A 19841-nucleotide genomic window follows, 5' to 3' on the forward strand; every position below is an offset into this window, starting at 1 on the left:
TGAAAGAATCTTCTAATTAATTATTAATTCAACTTTGTGGTTAATGGGCATATCCTTTTGGCCCTGGTGCTTATTTTTTTCCCTGATGAGTAAACTTTATTCTTCAATTAGAGTTTCTATTTAATATCATTTTTGTTTTAGTTTCAGGTGTACAGCATAGTAATTAGACAACCATATCCTTGGAAATCTTATTGAGCCATAAAAAAAAAATGAAATCTTACCATTTGCAATAGCATAAAGGGACCTAGAGGGCGTTATGTTAAACAAAATAAGTCAGACAGAGAAAAACAAAAACCATATGATTTCACTTATATGTGGAATCTAAAGAACAAAATAAATGAAGAAACAAAATAGAAACAGACTCATACAGAGAACAGGCTGACGGTTTCCCAAGGGGAAGCTGGGTTGGGAGAACGGGTGAAAAGGGTAAAGAGATTGAAAAGTACGATTGCTAGTTACAAAGTAGTCCCAGGGATGTTAAACTGAGCACGAGGACTACGGTCGATAATACCGTAATAATTCCGTGTGGTGCCAAGTAGGTACTTGAAATATCAGGGGGAACACTTTGCAAAGTATATGATTGTCTGGTTCTGGTTCTTATTTTTAATACACTTTCCTGAAAAAGTGCATTTTGCTTTTCATCTAGTTTTAGTGAATGCCTATCAAATGCAACCCAAATGTCACTTGACTAAAAGACAGCCTTGTTCAAGTGTGATACATCCAAATTATACCTATCCTAAAGGGGATATTGTGCAAGTTTCTCAGGTCACATAAAATAATAAAATTTAGCATTTCATTTTTGAGAATTTTATCATTGAGAATGAATTTTATTGAAACTCACATGCAGAGAGAAGCAAATAAAAGGATTATAGCCCATGAAGCATGGCAAACTTATGCCATTATTTCAGGTAAAGTGTAATTATTTTTATTACTAACACTTACGCACACCCACATTTGGCATTACCATAACCATAATCGGTGAACTATTTTTATAACAAGCTCAGAGTTGTTCAGGCAGGATTTATCAAGTAGAAATAGGAAGAGTAGGCAAGGAAAATCATGCAATATAAAAAATTTTTGAGAAAAAAGTAAAAACATCCACCAACTGATTTGTGTAGACGGGGTCAAGGCTCTGGAATGATGGATTCACCGAAATGGACTGATTCTTTGTCTAAAACTTCACTGTCACAATGCTGAGACAGCCCACTGATTTGTACTGTTCAATCCCAAAATGGAGTGCCTTGAGAATCCATGACATGTGTGTCTTGAATATGAGGCCTCGCCTCCTTTAGGAGTATCTTCAGACACACACCATCCCTACTGAATGGAGAACAAAAGTTTTGAGGCAACATAAATGGAAGGACACCTGGGAGTACCAACAAGAAGGTTCCAACGTCTGGCTTTGAGTCCCTTTTGTGATCCTGGCCACTCATACTGGAGAAATTGATGGTCTTTTCTAAAAAAGAAATTTTAATATTAGATTTTGAAGAGTGACATGAATTCAGATCTTAAATCTCCCTCTTTAGCCTTAGGGTTGTTCTTTGTACAATGGGAATAATAATACAACCTGCATCATAGGCTAAGATAGCACACATAAAGCACTTATTGTCACATGTGGCATTTCATTAATATTAGCTATTATTAGTTACTGTTTATCAAGCATCAAGCATAGAGTTTTCTTGGTTTGCCCAACATCACTTTGGCATTAGATATTTGAGTTAAGATCCAAAGTCAGTGATTAGATGCCTAACACACACTCTTTACCCCAGTGCTGAGTTCATACCATACTTCCCGAGCTGGTTGGGAAGGAAGCGATGCTTTTTCTGCCCAAAACATATCATCCCTGAAAATATCTCAGCTGCTGGCCATGAAGTGCAAAAGCAATAGCAACAAAAGTACAATCAGGCTCTGAAAAGAGGAACAAAGTAAAGAGAACTCCAAACTCATGCCTGCCGACTTCTCACTTATTTGGAAGTAGCCCACATGAAATTCTAGAACTCTCTACAGGTCACTCACAGTCTGTCCATTAGCTTTCCTATTTGCTGTCTTGTCTATTTACATCAAGTCTTCTTAATATTTAAGAACTTTTCAGGAAATTCAGTTTTAGAAGGACAGCAAAGGAGCTTTGAATTGGCAAAAGCTTCACATTTCAGAGGTGATACTAATCTAAAGAAACACACTATTATCTTAGTAATTTCCAATTGTTCCTGGAAGCATTTTAGTGCGGAGACCACTGCCAGCTATTAAGTAGAGGAGACTCGTTTTGGTTGCCAGAATTAGCTGAAATTAAGATCCTTTGACATCTTCTTACAGAAGAAAGTCAGTTTCAGTACAAACTGTTCAGAATTTAATAGGTTGTGACAGGTTATAAAATTCTATACATTTGAAAGAAAAGCTTTGCTGGTGGAATAATGTGTTTCTAATTTACACATAATAGGCCCGTGAAGCAATGACTAGAAGGACATTAAAGTAATGAGGAAATTCCAGTTATAGACACTTTCTGTAGAGATCTTAAAGATTATGATTAGGGCAGTCATTTTCCCAAGGACCTTATACAGCTAGAGCCAAAACGAAGGTGGCCGGGACAAAGAAAGACGCCCGGAAGGGCAATGAGCTCAAAGGCAGAGCATAGGGAAAGCATTTTGGGGCTAGCTGCTCACCCCAGAGGTGAAGGGTTTTATTCAAACATAAGAAATGCTGTATCTACTGAGTATCCGCCAAGGGCCTCGCACTGGGTGACCGTCCATGAAGGAGGAAGAATCACCAGTGATGTGACCAATAAGAGAGGCAATGTGACTTTTGTGGATAAAACTTTTCTCCAATAAAAAAAGAACTCTCCTTTGCCTTGATTCTTTGTCCCCACAGGCATCCAGTCAAGCCACTCTTAGCCACCCTCCCCATGATTAACACCATGCAAAATGGATCCATTGAATGCTTTCATTATTTAAATAAGTCTCCATACTGCTATATTATTTAAAATGTATACTCGACGGCAGAGAACACTTGGAGTGTGTCATTTGATAGGACCTTGGGTAGCTGTTCTCATTCCACAAGTTGCTACAGAGATAGGGAACATGGCTCATGCCAACAGCAGAGAACACGCTGCTAATGAAAGGCACATGCTTCACTTTATTGCCAATTAGTATTTTCCTGCCCTTTTTTGAGATCTGTTCCTCGGGAATAAGCTGACATAAGTTAGAAACTTGCTTTCTGACTAGAAACTCTTGTTCTGTCATTGCTTCTGCATCGTTTGTCGTGTATTTTGGGTGCTGCATCTAATATGTGTTAGTCAATACTGACCACCCAGGTGTTGGGAGAACGAGCAATTTTGTTCTTTCTTTAAACATTTCTCCAATAAGAGTTCCATGAATTCTCCTCTTCTTTCCCTCTGTCTTTTAAAAAAAATATTTTTTGAGCACTCTCTATATGCCAGGTATATTGTAAATACCGAAGAATAAGATTCCGGGATCCTTAGAACTTCCATTCTGGGAGGAGAGGCGGGGTGGTGGGAGATAGCCAATTCAGAAAGAATTCTTTGTGCTTCGTTTTCCTCACCTGTCATGTTTCAGCTCTAGTGCACTTTGATCTGTTGAGATCTCTTCTACCAGAGAGGCCTTTCTTACCCTTGGCCTTAACCTGAGAAGGCCAAAAAAAAAAAAAAAAAAAAAAAAAAAAAATTGCATAGAAAAGTTAGTGAATGTCACCTTTTACCTAGAACCCTGCCATCGGGCCAGCCTGAGAAGATGATGGGTTTATAGTTTAAAGGTCATCATATAAACCCAAGAGAATAGAAAAGGTCCAAATAAAACAAAGAAATGTTTATGTCAGCAGCTTTGCTCCCCCAAAGCCCATCTCTTCCTGACTCTTTCAAGAGACATGATATTTGGTTACAAGATACTGTTTCCTTCTTCATCTTCCATAATGAAGAGTCTTCGTGACACTAAATAGCTAAAGAAAACAAACCCAGCAACAAGGTGTTTGGCATCAAACAGAGAGGTAACCTTTTTATTTTTTTAAATCTTTTGATCTTTCAGCTGGTCTGTTTTCTTGAGGTGTTCTGGAATCCATTTGTCTATAACTCAAATTTCCTTTAAAAAAGAGTATGATGGGATTCTTTCTTATTCCTCTGTAGTCATTGTGCTTCATTCATTAATAACATGTCCAGAATTAAGATCAGGAGCCATGGTGGCTCCATTCATTTGGAATGTACTGTGTTTTGTTTCATTTTTTCTATTGTACTCAGCAGAAGTTCTTCCTACATGAGAATCTTCTTGTTACAGGAGACTAGAATCTGGGTTTTTTTCCTGTTCTCAGAATCTTGAGGACTTGAAACCTTCAACTCCACTTAAAGTGAAACCATATTCTTCTGAAAGAATTTTGGACATAACTTTGGGTTGTTGGGTAACGAGGGGTGGAAGCTATTTCAATTATTTTTAACATGAAGAAACAGCCCTGGTTTGTGGATGAAAACAAAGATAAGCTATTGTCACTATTTGGGCTTCTAGAAAACTAAAATCCCAATAGGATGAAACTTGGCCTTCAGACCGATCTGTGATTTCTTTCAGTATAGGTCCAGGCACCAGATAATCATATTCATTTTCTTGCAGAACCTCTCATATGGAATTTTAGATTTGGAAAAAAATATTAAAGGTCATTTAGTTTTATCTTCACTCCTTCCAAATCTAACATTTGTTTCTCCTAAAGGACCAAACGTATGCAATGAGATTCATACAGAGAATCCATGGAGAAACAAAAAGATACAAAATACAACTGTAATTGGCCAACTGCATGCATATCAGCAACCCACTGTTTGGGAGGTACACATGACCCAAGCTGGCTGACTCTACCCAGAGCTTTACCATGACAATTAGAATAAATATATCTTCTTTTAAACAAGTTTCCAGCCAAGCACACCAATGTTACTTGCTGCCATTTTTCTATAATCCTTATTTCTTGAAAGCACCTATACAATTCATGCAGTTTCTACAATTCAAAGTCATGGTTTTGAAAGCGACAGTATTTCCTTGTGCATATGTACTATGAGCTGAATAATTAATTTGCTTAATATTTAACATGTACCTATTACCTATAAGTTACTTAGAAGTGATCGAAGTGAAATTCCCCCAATGGTTTCCCATCTAGTAAGAAATGCAGATAGTCTGAAGGGGATTTTGATGATAGTTTCCAAGTCATAAAATGTACATACCTTTAACCCTGAAAGTCTACATCGAGAACTTTATCCTAAAAAGAGAGATTATAATAACAAAAAAGCAAAGTAATCCAAATGTCTAGTACTAGCTGGATACCACTTACATCATTCCGACCATATTCTACTGATTAGAACATGGTCATGTGGTCACATCTATCTGCAAGGGATGCTGGGAAATTTAATTTTCCACTATGCTCAAGAAGAGGAAACGGATTGGTGAGCACCTAGCTGATCTCTGGCACAGTTACAGATTGCTTAAATGAAATATAGCACATCCATAAACCAGAGAGTTATGCAGACATTAAAAATAAAGCTGTAGAAGAATACTTAATGAAGTAGAAAAAATTTATGCTATGTTAAATAAAAGAGGCAGATGACAAAACATTTAGATTAAAATCCCTGCTTTGTCAGAAGCTATATTTTGTCAAAAATGTATATTTATAAATAAAAACCCTAGAAGGTCTACATCAGTGTTTCTGAGTGGTGGGAAGAAATAATTTTCCTGTTCTACCCTGTGCTATTCTATATTTTCTCAGCTTTTACTGTAAATAAACATATTTTATAATCAGAAAATTGTTAAAAATAACTTTCCCTTAGAATAGTGCTCTCTGGTAGGAATGTAACAAAAATCACACACAAAATTTTAAATTAGAAGTAAAAAGAGTAACATTTGTAACCTAATATATTCAAACATTCCAACATGCAATCAATAAAAATTAAAATATTAATAATATTTTGAACTTTTTTAATTATGCAAAGCCTTTGGAATACGGATGTATCTTACACCTACAGCAGACCTCAGTTTTGACTAGCCAATTTCAAGTGCCCAGTAGCTATATGTGGCCGGTGGCCGCTATATTGGCTAGCAGAGCCTGAGTGTGGAAGTGGTCAGGGTAGACAGAGCAAGTGGTGGAGGGAGCTCACAGGAGGACGATGTGGGGACTGGGAAAAGCTTTGTGAAGGAAGTGGCTTTTGAGATTGAGGTTGGAAGGGTATTATTAATAATACCATTGAAAACCACAATACTGATAATACCTAATATTATTTATTTCTATCTTTGCTCCTTGCACGCTGCCATATGCCCGTCACGGCGCTGACCGCTAGGGGTCGGTAGAGAGAACACCAGCTGCAGCAAAAGTGGAGACGTGGAGGGAAGCACAACACCCTTGCAAATATTTGGGGAGGGATTGGGGCAATACAGGATTGTACTTTGGCTGAGCAGCAAACAAGAAGACATAATGCCAGTTGGAGCAAAGTTCAGAAGCACCTTGAATGTTAAGGGAAGAACTTTTGATTAATTCAGTGAGAAAATGTTGTAATAGTAACATAAAACAGTTCCCAAGCACCCTGGGTCAAGTGCTGTCCCAATGCTTACCATGTAGTAACCCAATCTCCCCACTTTACAGATGAGGAAACTGAGGCATAGAGTGGTCAGGAAACTTTCCAATCTTATACAATATGTAACAATGTTTGGCAGAGCTTGGATTCCAACGTATTTCTGGCTCCAAAGTCTAACCCTTAACCACTCACAAGGACCATGAATTTTGGAATCAGAGACCCCGATTCACATCCCATGCTCTTCGTTCCTTCCCTGGAACTTTAAGCAGTTCCCTAAACTCTAGAAGCTTCAGTTTTCTCCTCCCTGAAAACAGGGCATGTCTTGCCTATCTCATGTGTCACTGAATTGGATGTAATGACACTGGGCACAGAAGCACCAGTTATATTGTCTGGCACAGAGCAAATACCAATAAATGTTGGTTGCCCTGAAAAATGCCATGGGGAGCCATTTCAGGCCTCTAGGCAAGGGAATGGAATGACTGGACTTTCAATTTAGGAAGATTTATGCTGTAAATACCCATCTCCCTTGATTACTCTGCTGGATGGATTGGAGCTGGGAGAGATGTGTTAGGAAGCTTTTGCAATAGTCCAGATAAGAGGTAATGAGGGCCTGTGCTGGGACAGTGGCAGCGAGAATTCAATTGCATTATCTAGGCGTAGGATATTCTAGCCAGGACAGGCCCTATGGATCATCTAGTCCAAACTATCCTCAGTTTATAGAATAAAAGAGCCAATATTCAGATTGAAATGACTTATCCTTGAGACTAGTCCAGGTCTTCTGGTTTCCCCGTTCACTGATTTATTCTCTCCTCAGAGTCAGTGCTGATGTTAAGCATCGACACTAGAATTTCTAATTCTTAATGAAGAATTACCTCAATTTTGTCTAAGGCATATACTTCGTACTCTCCAATAGCATCCATGGGCATTAATCTCATTTGATCTTGCCAAAGGCAACTCCTCTCTACCCCCAAAAGAAGGTAAGTAGACTGGAGTTAGAGTAACCTCAATACTTCATATGGGTAAACTGAGGAACAGGGGAGGGGACACTCATTTCTAGCTTAAATCCTATCACATTTACTTATAAATTAGTTTTTTAAAAATTAAACTTTGTTTTGGCTTTGAAATATTACTAAAATGTTGAAACAGGAACCATATTCATAAAACTTCATACTGAACAAGAACTTCCTGGGGACAGAGAGGCTTCGATTTTTCACATCCCTCATCCCTTAAAGGTTAATGGTCAGGGTTCTCTTGAAATTATGTCCGAAGGAAGACTATTGTGTGATCAATGGGAAATTGGATCTTTGTAGTTGTTCTGTTTTAAATACAGGGAAAGTATGGAAAATTTATAAAAGTGAACATTTTTCCTAGACTTTGTGAAAGTATAGAAAGTATGAAAGTATGTAAAATTTATTGCTTGGAAAATATGCTGAGATGCTGTCTCTTTCCATCTCCCATTCAGAGAGGAGAAAAGAAACCGAACAATCTAAGGATTAGTGCTCTTTGCCTATGCGGAAAGCTCAATTCTACCACAGGAGGGCGCAGGAAGTGCCAGCTGCTTTTTCAGATAAACGACACTAGATGGCGCCCCTCCGCTAGTTTTTCTTCATGTCTGTTTTTAATTTCTTATATTCCTTTGTTTAGTAGCAATGTTAATGGATTAGCTTTAGTCATGTCTCAACATGTCTAGGTATGCCATTATGCCTTTATAAAAGTATGCTAAAAGAAGCAGAACTAGTTATTCATGTTAATATCTTTTTAAAATAATATACAGGTTAATTATATTTCACTTTTGCAGTAATTTTTCAGGACCATCAATTATGAATCCAGACTCAATTTTCCTTTTTGGTCTATCATTTTCTCAGATTCTAGTTTTGTTAAAGATTTCATTTTAGTTTGACTTTAAAAGACACATAATTTTTAGTTCCAAATGAGCCACAAAAATGTAACACAACTCAAACACTGGAAGCAAAAATAGGTATTAATGAAGAAAATGAAAATGAATTCTCCTAGTTCTATTTATGTAAAGAGGAGTTTCTCCAGCATTATTAAGCTAATTAGCTGTATGTCTGAGTTATACGCCTCTCTGGAGTTAGAAACCCTAATTATAAAAATAAGAACATTTCTCTGAATATTTTCAAAGCTCTTTTTCAAATTTGAGCAGCTGGGATCTTATGAGTATATAGACACAGTTGTGCTCCCCTGCCTGCCTGAAACACAATTCTTGAACATTAGGCCTAAGCTGTAATTTTTTAAAATCTGGATAATTCTCAGTAGCACATCGTATGCAGTGGTGAGCCCCACCTAGCTTTTCAGGCAATGTCACTCAACTGAAATTCTTAAGAATCTTGTAGGAATAAGCTGACTGGTCTGGCAGAATCACATGCATGGAATGGGACTTGTTCAGCATACGGGATCTGCCTCTTGGGAAACTTGGAACCCAACTCTGGCTCCATCCTTTACCAGCTGGGAGGGGCTAATATATTAATTAGAAAGGAGGCATTGAGTTCCAGGCTGGACACCATGATGGGTATGTAGAGGAGTAAAAGGCCAGGCAATCGGTTGAGGGGGGCAGACGTTGTTTGTTACCAGAGAGTGAGGAATAATGGAGAAAAAGTGCCCAATGAAATCAGGTCTGTACCCTTGGCCCTAAACTCTGCCCAGGCTTTTGCCCATAGTTGTCAGCCTCAGAAATGATATTAAGTCACCCCTGGCGACTGACTGGGTTGTAGGGAAATCTGTGAAGTTGGGGTAGGGAAGAGGTAGGGAGAGAAAGGGGAAGAAATAATGAAATTGTGAACATTCTCTGTCAACTAGTAGCAAACATTAGACATCACAATCCAAGGTGTTATATTTTCTATGAGATAACTGGCATAAGCATGAATACATTGGGTTCCCCTAGACCTTTATCAGCCTGGAAGCTAGTAATACCTACAAGTCTGTGAGGCAGTGGGCAGAAATGGAATGAAAGTCCTTAGGCCATGCCATCCTTGATGATGTCCATGAAGGGTGACGTCCGCTCTAGTGGAGCTTATCAAATCAAAAGACGCACACGGGACCCCATCCAATGCCGTGTTGGCGTTACGGGGCTCCTTTCTCAGATTGTAGAAACACAGACAGAGGCAACTGTGCATCTCCGTGCAGGCTCTGTCCCCGGTGCGCCAAGACCCAGTGGCGAAGTGACTTGCCGAAGGCTACAAATCAAAGCATTACCAAAAATATCACAGGCTTGGAATAACTGTGTACCTTATGTCATACAGGCTTTCGAGTACATTGTATAAACAAATTTGCTCACTAGTACGTAGCTACGTAATTGACGAAGCCGAATCTTGTGAAAACAGGGTAGGCACGGGCCTCCCTGAGCCCCACTGCGCTTCAGAGGGATGGGCCTGGTGATGTGGCGGGTGGAGCCCCGGGCAGGCTTGTGGGGGGCTGTGGGGAGGCAGGAAGTGGAGAGAGTGAGATAGAATCGGAGTGTGGCAGCTGAGGCAGTGAAACAAAGGGAAGGGAGAAAAGGTAAAAGCAGCTGCCACTCAGGCGCAAGAGAACCAAACCTTCGTGAGTCAGCATTGGCTCCTTCAGGGCCACCGAGGGCCTTGTGGGCAACGTCAAAGGTGTGGACGCCCTAGGGATGTGCTGGCCTCCCCTCCTCTAGGTCTGCCTTAAAGCCGTGATTCCCAGGCCCTGAGGGGCATTGATGGATGGGGTGAATAAAGGTTTTGCATCAGATTAGTTTGGAAAATGATGGATTAAACAAAGTCAGCCAAGTTTCTTTCCTGCTTGGTGCCTTTAAAATGCTACCATATCCTGTCCTGGCTGGGTGGCTCAGTTGGTCGAAGCACCGTCCCATAGACCAAAAGTTTGCAGGTTCGATTTCCCGGTTAGGGTACACACCTAGGTTGCGGATTTGATCCCTGGTTGGGGTGCATATAGGAGGCAACCAATCGATGTCTCTCTCTCTCAACATCTCTCTCTCTCTCTCCCTGCCCCCTTCCTTTCTCTCTCAAATCAATATAAAAACGTATCCTTGGGTGAGCATTAAAAAAATTATATGCTACCCTGCCTTGTAACTCCTTAAAAGGAGGATTTATCATATAGAGTTCCCCAAAACTGTTGAATTCAGAAACTTAAAAAAATATCATAGAGTATCTCAAAACAAATGTTCTGAGGAATACATCTTGGAAAACAATATCCTAACGCGTCCAAATTTATTTCAGATTATATTCTATTTTAGCAATTTTCAGTGTGGAAATGTCAGAATAAAAGAGAATTGACAGAAAAATGAAAGATTCATTGAACCAACTTTTTAGTGACACGTAAGCACAACCAAGGGTCCTTTTGATGGGCTTTCTTCAATCATTTGTGTGCACAGACACACTTTAAAAGCCACAGTCACCCCATTTTTTAGATTATTTTCCCCTACGTCAGCTCTGCTAAATCTGCTCTGCACCCCCACAATTAGGCATGGATGGCACCACCGCCTTGGTGGCATTGTGACCATCAGTCTCAGCCTCTCTTCTGCGATGAGACTAAGAAGAATAAATACAGTTCTCGATTTCCAAGTCAAAGACAGCACGGATTGATATTACACAGTAAAATGCAATGAGATTGAATCAATAACATCTGCAATAAGGCATAATGAAGGTAAAATTATACCTCTGGCTTCCTGAACAGCTGTGAATCTATTTTTAATGATCCTCATTTTTGGCAGCCAGCTAACAACTTCTAAAACGTCCTAGAAATTGGATTGTTAAGCAGATGAGCGCTGCAGTGGCTCAGAATGTCATTAATTTCAGCTGCCTGACCCATCTGCAGGGCCGAGATGCAGGCATCGCAACCTCATCCTCCCCTCACCCCGCAGAGCACCCCACTCCGCTGGGCCTTGGGTGGCCCCAGCAAATGCTGGAACGGTGAGGCAGGAGAGCTGCAGAGAGAGGGCCTCCCTCAGGGGGCTCATGGGCTTTGAATTACGGAGAGAAAGGAAAAGTCCAACCGCCGCCCGGAAGTGGCTGTCATGTCTGCGTGGTGCTGCTGGGACCCTATAAGCACTGCAGAGCTCAAGACATTCTAATGACCCTCTGTTTGTCAGTGGGGGGCACTTTGGTTCCATGAGCTTGCTCTGCCCAGCACTTGGTCAAGGTCACACCACCAGCGAGTGCAGGAGCCAGGACTCGACCCAGGCCTTCTCATTCCGAAGCCAAGGCCATTCCCACGGCCCAGCAGGTCCTCTGCTTGCATGAATGGCAGCCCTGGGAAAGGCGCCGTGAAAGATTTGAGACGGAGGAAATGTGAACAGCCTGGACTGTCTGCGTTTTTCTGAGCTGCCTGGCTCCTTCACGTTTTGCTGTGGTTTTTACTGGGAGCTGTGACCCGGAAACAGGCAGCTGATCCCTTTGGCTGATTGTTTTGAGCTCATTTCACTTTTCTGGACTGGGGCAAGGGGCCCCACGCTTTGCACACCACCGCACTTCCTGCACCCCACAGACAGGTTCGCAGATTCCCAAGTCAGGCTCGCCAGCCTGGAGTCTCAGGAGGCTCAGACTCGCCAGAGTTCCAGGACATGGCGGCTGACCGTGGGAAGTCACCGTGGCAATTCCCTCAGAGCCGAGAGCAGGAGGGTGATCAGCGTTCTCTTCCCTATGCTGGGACCCTGCCACACTGAGAGGGAAGATTTTTGTGCAGGAGAACTAACTGCAGCTAAGATAAGCCATTTGTTTATGGGGCTGGCCCCACTGTCTAGCTGGCTGTCCCCAGTGAGGCTGCCATAGCTGTCAGTCAAGAAGAGTGTGGGGCAGGGTTGGGGGCTGGGCTATGTGATGCCTAGTCCCAGGAGAGTCATACACATCACTTGTGAGTCTATGTCCACACACACAGATCATACACATCACATCTGCATCATCTATGTTGAATAGGGAGGGGGGTAGCTTAGAGAATGAAAGTCCAGAAGCCGCATTTTCTTGCTTGTCTGGGTTGGGTAGTTATTTTCGCCGACTAACGGGAGGCAAATGGCCAGGATGAGCGGGCAGCCACCTGCGGTCAGAGACCTGAAACCCGACTTCATGGTAAGGTACCACTCCCTGGCGCCTCGCAGTGAAAGCCGCAGAGGTGAGGAGTCAGTTTGCCTTGTAGCTCTGAGCAGATCAAAACCTGCGATGGTGGTGTTTCTGGAACTTTCGCTGTGAGTTTCGACTGATGCTGAGAGCACCTGCAGGACTTGAGTAAATTAAAAAGCAGAGCTTAACTGTTTTTTAAACAACACGATATCGTGTTTCTGAGGTAGTTCTATATGTTAATATCTTTTTCCAAATGATAGCTTCTTAATAAACTGAATTTCATGGGTAGCTCATTATTGCAAAACTAATAAGTGATAGGATTTGTTTTCAAAAGGAAAAGCCACACTGGAAGCCTGCATTGGCTAATTTACCTTATGTGCTAACATCACCCATTTGTTGTAGAATTTTCTCACCTGGACTGAGTTGCTAAGCCAAGGCACCTGATGGCCACAGATGGCATTGACAGGCTGAATAGGAGTGCTAAGTGTTTAGGGATGGGAGTCATTGGGATGAGATGGCCACCACTCCTCCCCTACCAGGCTCAGGAGCAGACATCAGTAACCACACAGATCTATCTGGAAGTCCCCATCACCCCCAGCAGGAGAAAGAACCTCAAAATTGTTCCCAAGGCAGCACACTAGCATCTCCTACAACCAGATTGCAGTTGACAGAGACACAATGAAACCTATCTGCATTTAGGGGACTTATCCACTAATTCGGGTAGTTTATTGTGAGCTTCTCATAGAATGACAAGAAGTCTACTTAGGTGCTACTCTTGCTATTTGCTAGCTATTGTGCTTGGAAACCATCCTCCCTAAGTAATGAAGTGATAATGACTTGTTAAACATTTGGAGGTCTTGGCAGTTTTTCCTGGATGCACAGTGGTACAATGTAGGGATTCTTAAACTTTGGATCTATGAACCCCAAGTAGCCCATGCATAAGAATTTGAGGGTCTATAATCTTGAATGTGAAAAAATACATATTTCTATCTTCACCACTTTCCAACTGAAATTTAGCAGTTCCTTCTATTATAAGTGTTGGCAACAAACCATTGTTAGTATCTGTGATTTTTGTCATTAATAGAAATCACAGACTTCATGTCACATTATAGTTCTTGCAGACATTTGGTAAAATCACATATGTTCATCAGGACTTTGAAATTACAGTAGTTGTCAGACAGCTGCTAGTCATTTAATGTGCTATTATAGAAGCACATAGATTATTAGATCACAAATTTCATTTTTAAAAAGTATTTTGATAACTGCATTTTAATGTAATGGGTTTTCTTTGTCTTTCCATGTATGTTCTTAAAAATGTGATTCTTAGAAGAGGCTCTGTGAGTGGAAAGGGCGTTCTCTTCAGAGGAGGAGGCCTGGTTATGGCCTTTGCTAAATGACTTTGTCAAGTTCCCCATAGCCCTACCTCCTTTTATTTATTTTTTGCCTTTTTTTTTTCAATTTTAAAAATTGACATAAAACTCACTATTATAAAAGTGTACAATTCAGTGGCTTTTTAGCATATTAACAGGTTTCTACAACCATCACCACTATCTAATTCCAGAATACTTTTATCATTCCCCCCAAATACCCCTCACCTATTAGTACTCACTGCCATTCCCCTTCCTCTCGGTTCCCGGCAACCGCTAGTCTGCTTTCTGTCTCTAGGCAAGTGCTTTTTCTGGGCATTTCTTATACATGGAACTTTTGTGTCTGGAGTCTTTCACTTGGCATAATGTTTGCAAGGTTCATCCGTATTGTAACACATAACAAGCTTCACTCCTTTTGATAATTGAATAATGTTCCATTGGATTGGATGTACCACGTATTCTTTACCCATGTGGCTGGGTAAAGTCTTAGTTCCTACACTTTCAGAATGAAGCGGTTAGGGTGGACTGTAGCTAAGGATCCTTTCAGCTTTGAGACCCTGTTGGCTCCTCCTTTAGCCCCTGCCATGTTGTTTTGCATGAAGCTCTGATTAGACTCAGTGCCAGGGCTCCTGTCCTCAAAGACCGGCCAAATTCCTGAGAACATATTTTTTTATTCCATCTGTTTATATCTACCAAAAAAAAATTTTTTTTTTAAATTGGTCTGGCAATCTCATGTGATTAAGCCTTGTGAGTAGGTGATCTAAAATGGAATACTACTTTCTCCTCTCCAATTATATTTACAACATTACAACAACCAACCAAATTATAATGAACTGGGTCCATGCACAGGGAACTGAATTTTTAAAAACGCAATAAACAGAAAACTACTTTTTAAAAATCCATGGCATTTATACATCCCAGGGAACAGCTTAAGGCCTTATTCTGGGGGGGGCTCACTCTGCTACTCTCAATGCTTAATTCTGGAAAAGAAAAAAATAACTTTTTTTTGTCTGTCACTTTAAAATTCCACCACATCAGAACAGCTTATTTCCCCAAGCCTGTAAAGGGTAGGAAAGATAAAGGAGGAAAGGGCTCATGGAGATAAGGGACTGGCAATAAATCCTCAGAATGTGTAAGGATAGAATCTTGTTAATAGAGTTTATTTGAGGATCTGCGATGACTTCTTCACTCCATGACTTTCACTCTCGTCTTTATTAGATTATAAAACAGCACATACTAACCAGTCAGAAATAACACACAGGCTCCTTAGCCAGCACAACAAATACAAATTTAATGTGAGAAAAATTCTAAATGATATATTATATTCTTCAAGGGTATGCTATCGCCCATCCCTGCATACATAAGTAGAACAGGAGTCCTCCGTGGTGTGTCCCCCCACCTTTCTGGACCTCAGCTACGCCCAGTTTTGCTTCCAGCCTGTTCCTTTGTTACATAACCACACTCTCAACCCATCCTTTCAGTTCCTTCCAAGTGCTCTCCATCATGGCCCTGGTGTCGGAACCTCATTACACCTCCTGTTCTCAGCCCAGCACTTTTTTTTTTTTTGCTTGCAAGCACTTTTGGTTCTTTTCTTTGGGATCTAAACCAGAAATCTGCAAATTCATCCCTAATCTGCTATAACGCTGCCACCCAATTCTATCTCTCCAAACAAAACCCTTTGGGGAAAGGAAGACAATACCCGTTTCATAAATAATTTTTTCCACCAACCTTAATCTGCTGTCTATGAATATTAATGAGTCTCATCGATTCCTGTCTCCATTTTATGTCCAATATTAGACACCTTCCCAGAAAGCTAGCTGTCAAGGTTGCAAAGAAATCTATTTCACTTTCACATTAAATTAGCAAAATTAAAAAGGGCGACTTCTTTGGCTCGTAGATTTCAAGGGATACCCCTTCAGCCTTATGCTCTGGTTTCTCTTACCTTGGTCCCAAATTACAGGTGGATCCTTGCAGGAAGGAGAGAGGTCACTTCTTTTCAGTCTGTTCCAGGCTGGGGTTGACCAGTAATGGATGGCCTGATACCATGGAAAATTTTTAGAGACCCAGTAAATGTGATCCTCTTACCAATCATGATTCCTTTGCTTGCTTTTTTTTTTGTTCTTGTTGTTGTTGTTGTTGGGGGGTGAATTCTTTGTTGGGTCGAGGTCTGAATTTCTATGAGATTCTGCTTCCTTTGGCTATTCTTGTTTTTAAACTTTTTGCATACAGACCACAGATGAATGGGACTGGGTCCAAGGCTGCCACTGGCTTATAAGAAATCTTTGTGAAAATTAGGAGAGGGCTCCCTGGCAGACCCATTAGGAAGCAGCGTTCATCCGGATGGACATTTTAGAACAAGGAGCCCCCTTGGAGTGAACGTACCTGTGTACCAGCACCCAGGGATTGGTGAGGGGAAGGTGGGCTGTGTTTCAGCACCCACGCCCTCTCCACAGGGCACTTTGCGTCGTTTCTGCATTAAACATTTCACATGTATTTTGGGGGACACCAAAGATTTTATGCTTAGATCCTTCTTAATTGCAATTCACTTTTCCTCTTTTCTTCTCATAGCAGTAATGCTGAATAAGTCCCTTGTTTATCTGCCAGGTTTACTGAAGCACCCTGAATTTATCTTTCCATCTTTGAACAACCTGAATAGGAATTCAAATGACATCCTTGGGTTTTTCATTTATTTGGTTGGTTGACTTTTTAATACATGCTTTTACAGGTTCAAAGACTTGTTTGCTGATGGCATTATTTGCTCTTTAAATGACAAACATATGGCCAGCTGCCAGAGGAGGCTGTTATTTGAGGGGGCCTAGAAGCCTGCTCTCACCCTGGATACCCCACACTTTGCTTGCTGCTCATGCCTCCACGTTCACTGTAAAGCCACCTTCTTTTGGATTAAGTAAATGTTGCCCTGTCGCAATGTGTTCCACTTGGAAAGAACTAAGTAGACTACATCAGTCATTAACATTTTAGTAAGAATTAGTTTATCACATCTTATTCCAGGGGCAGCTATGTAAGAGAAGGAAGATGGTCTGGGGCATGTAACATACTAAAACCCTGGTGGATAGCCAAGTTCAGATAATAGAATACACTTTGAGCACACTGGTCATTTTGACGGCAAAGGACTTAACCTCTCAGACTTGATGTCTCCAACTAAAAAGAAATTGTGTTAAAAACCTATTTCATAAACTTTTCTTGAGACTTAAAAGAGATTGTGTAGATATAGGTTTTGGTGTAGAACATAGTAGCTGCTCAGTATTTACAGGGGTGAGAAAAAGTAGGTTTACAGTTGTTAAGCAATAAATAATACAATAATTAATAAATAATAATACAGGAATAAACTCAGTTTCACGTAATCACAACTGTAAATCTACTTTTGCCCACCCCTGTATATATGTAGTTTGGAATAGGCTCAGGGTAGGCATTTAGTAATAATTATTATTAGCCATCAATCCTTCCTTTCCCTCTGCCTGCACTCTGGGGAGTTAATGAAAACCTGAGCCAGGAGGGACATAAAACAGCGATGTCTCTGGCCAGGTTCTCTTCCAACCTTTTAACACTTCCTTGTCCTCATTCTGTGGTCCTGGCTGGTCTTGTGTGCCCTAAAGCCCCTCGTCCACAGAGAGCCTGACAGGCTGGGCCATACCAGGCTCCATCATGAGACTGGGAGGTTAATTGAAAAGACAGACTTCTCAGCCTCTGTCTCCTGCTGTTTCCGAACCTCACACATGAGCTTGTGTTGAGACTGCAGTCCTGATTTGCTTCCTGATTAATTTGGACAATGCTGGAAAACAAGGTGGTTTCTTCCATTTCTTTTAACACATGTCCATAGAGCGACCTCAGAATTATGTCTCTCTGAGCTATCTTCCAGAGGTAGAGAGAGGACCCAAGCAGATCAGAATTCTCAAGGGGTACATTCCTTTCAAAAAAAAAAAAAAAATCTTTGACCATATTTGTGCAAAGTGAGAAAAGAACAATGAAGTGATGTTTTTTGTTTTGTTTTTCAATAAAGCTTTTCATTGCAAGGACTATCCTCTACGCTGAGATTATGGTTTGCTTGTTTTTGGTATCAAGATGTGTCTGTGTGTGTGTGTGTGTGTGTGTGTGTGTGTGTGAGAGAGAGAGAGAGAGAGAGAGAGAGAGAGAGAGAGAAACTATGGAGAGAATAGATGTGAGTAGTTATATTTTTATGCCTTGACTTGGCAAAATAAAAAATAGGCAAACCCATGTTTCCTCCCCCATTACCACCCAGATTTTTTAAAAAAAATTAATTTTACTGGCTTATGAAATAAAAAGGCTGGAAACCACTGATACGGACCACCCTGGTTGTTTGGGAAAAGAAAATAACTTCCAGATTAGCAACTACCTGGAACATTTTTCCCCAGACTGCAGACCCCTGGGGTTTTGCTGCATAAATTATTTAGTGTCTCATATATGGGGAGCATGGCAAATGAGGGTGAAAGGGGCCTTAGGAGAGCTCGTAGGTTCCCCCGAAACCAACCACATACTGGTGAGGAGAGATGCGGGGTCGAAGGTGCAGCCCCCATTCCTACCATGGACACAACTCTTCCTTTGCGCAAACAGGCCTCAGAACATTTGCTGCTGATGTTAATCCAGTACTTCCAAGGTACTACATTAACATTTAAAGCTTTTTAAAACTTCTTCTGTTCTTACTTCAACCTGGTTTTGTTTGGGTTTGAAAAGACTTTTTTTTTTTTTTTTTGGTCAGGGCCCAATATTATAAAACCACTCCTCTCATCATTACAACTAGGAGGTCTCAATTTTCTAGTCACATGACCGCATTTCCAATCATAGATCTGGAGTGGTGTGGTTTTGCCCTGTCCTTCTGTGCTTGTCAGTCCCACCTCCGCATTTCTAGAACTGCCTGAGAAGATCATGTCTAGTTCTACAGAGTTCTCCGGGTGTCACCCGCCGCTGCAGCCGGCATGGGCTTTAGCCTGCTGGCGTTCAACCCGCCCCGTGGCCCTGGGTCACCCCACTTTCCCTGGCCTTTCCTGCCCGGCCTTGGTCTCCCTCATCCTCTCTTCCCCTGCCAGGTCTTTGTGAGGGATTTCTGCTGCCTGTCCTGGAATAACTGCTTGGCCAAGCCCTTCCCCTCCTCCAAGGTTCAGCTCCAATCACATTTCCTTTAGGAATTCCAGGATCCCTAGTACATAAATAGCCTCCTCTTCTCATTCTCCAGCTGCGCTTTGTGACCCAGTAATCCAATGTACGTGTGATGCACGCTGAAATAGTTATTTATATGTCTCTCTTCCTATCATTTCCACCCACCATGTGACCTCCAGGGTGCAAGGACAGATCATTTTTTCTTTTTCTTACTCACCGAAGCACTGGCACAATGTATTGAACATAATACATGTAATAAATAATGAATACAAGTGAATTGCCTTAAATTCTCACTGAGGTGTAAATGACTGATTGTCACACCTCTTTAGAATGTATAAGAAAAAATTCTGACAGGAACTTTTTTGCCTTAATCAGTCCATGAAGGGAGATCACACGGGATGGCTGGATGGACACTCAGGGAGGTAAATGCCAAAGAAGCATATGGAGTCATGACAAGAGTCCCGACTGTGTCCCTACCAATCACTCGGAGCAACATCACTGGCAGATTTTGCACAATATTAGCTTAATTTAACCAGCCATCATTTCCTCTTAAAAAAAAAAAATAAGAAGGGGAGATAAGGGCAAGTAGAAAAAAAATGCCTTTGAATTAAAATCTTTGCTTTTCTTTGAACATCCAGATGATTAAATGAGATCCAGACGAAAGCAGGCAATTTCCAAAAAATAAAACCCAGCCGCGGGTGTCTGCATTCCCTCATGCTTCCACTGGTAACCCTGTGGTAA

The 19841-nt window shown here is 41.1% G+C and overlaps 1 long non-coding RNA gene across 2 annotated transcripts; it reads right to left on the reverse strand.

Annotated features, from left to right (window-relative positions):
* Positions 1 to 905: 905 nt before the first annotated feature.
* On the reverse strand, positions 906 to 15978 carry LOC150001317 (uncharacterized). 2 transcript variants are annotated; one of them, XR_016513182.1, is made up of 4 exons: positions 15910 to 15978; positions 9483 to 9741; positions 3556 to 3636; positions 906 to 1456 (listed from the first exon to the last, which is right to left on the reverse strand). It is a non-coding gene; the product is annotated as an uncharacterized LOC150001317 (long non-coding RNA). The 2 variants fall into 2 exon arrangements; XR_016513183.1 differs by lacking the exon at positions 9483 to 9741.
* Between the last annotated feature and the right edge of the window lie 3863 nt (positions 15979 to 19841).

Source organism: Furipterus horrens, unplaced genomic scaffold (genome assembly GCF_987537825.1).
Source record: "Furipterus horrens unplaced genomic scaffold, mFurHor1.1.pri manual_scaffold_9, whole genome shotgun sequence".
Taxonomy (NCBI): domain Eukaryota; kingdom Metazoa; phylum Chordata; class Mammalia; order Chiroptera; family Furipteridae; genus Furipterus; species Furipterus horrens.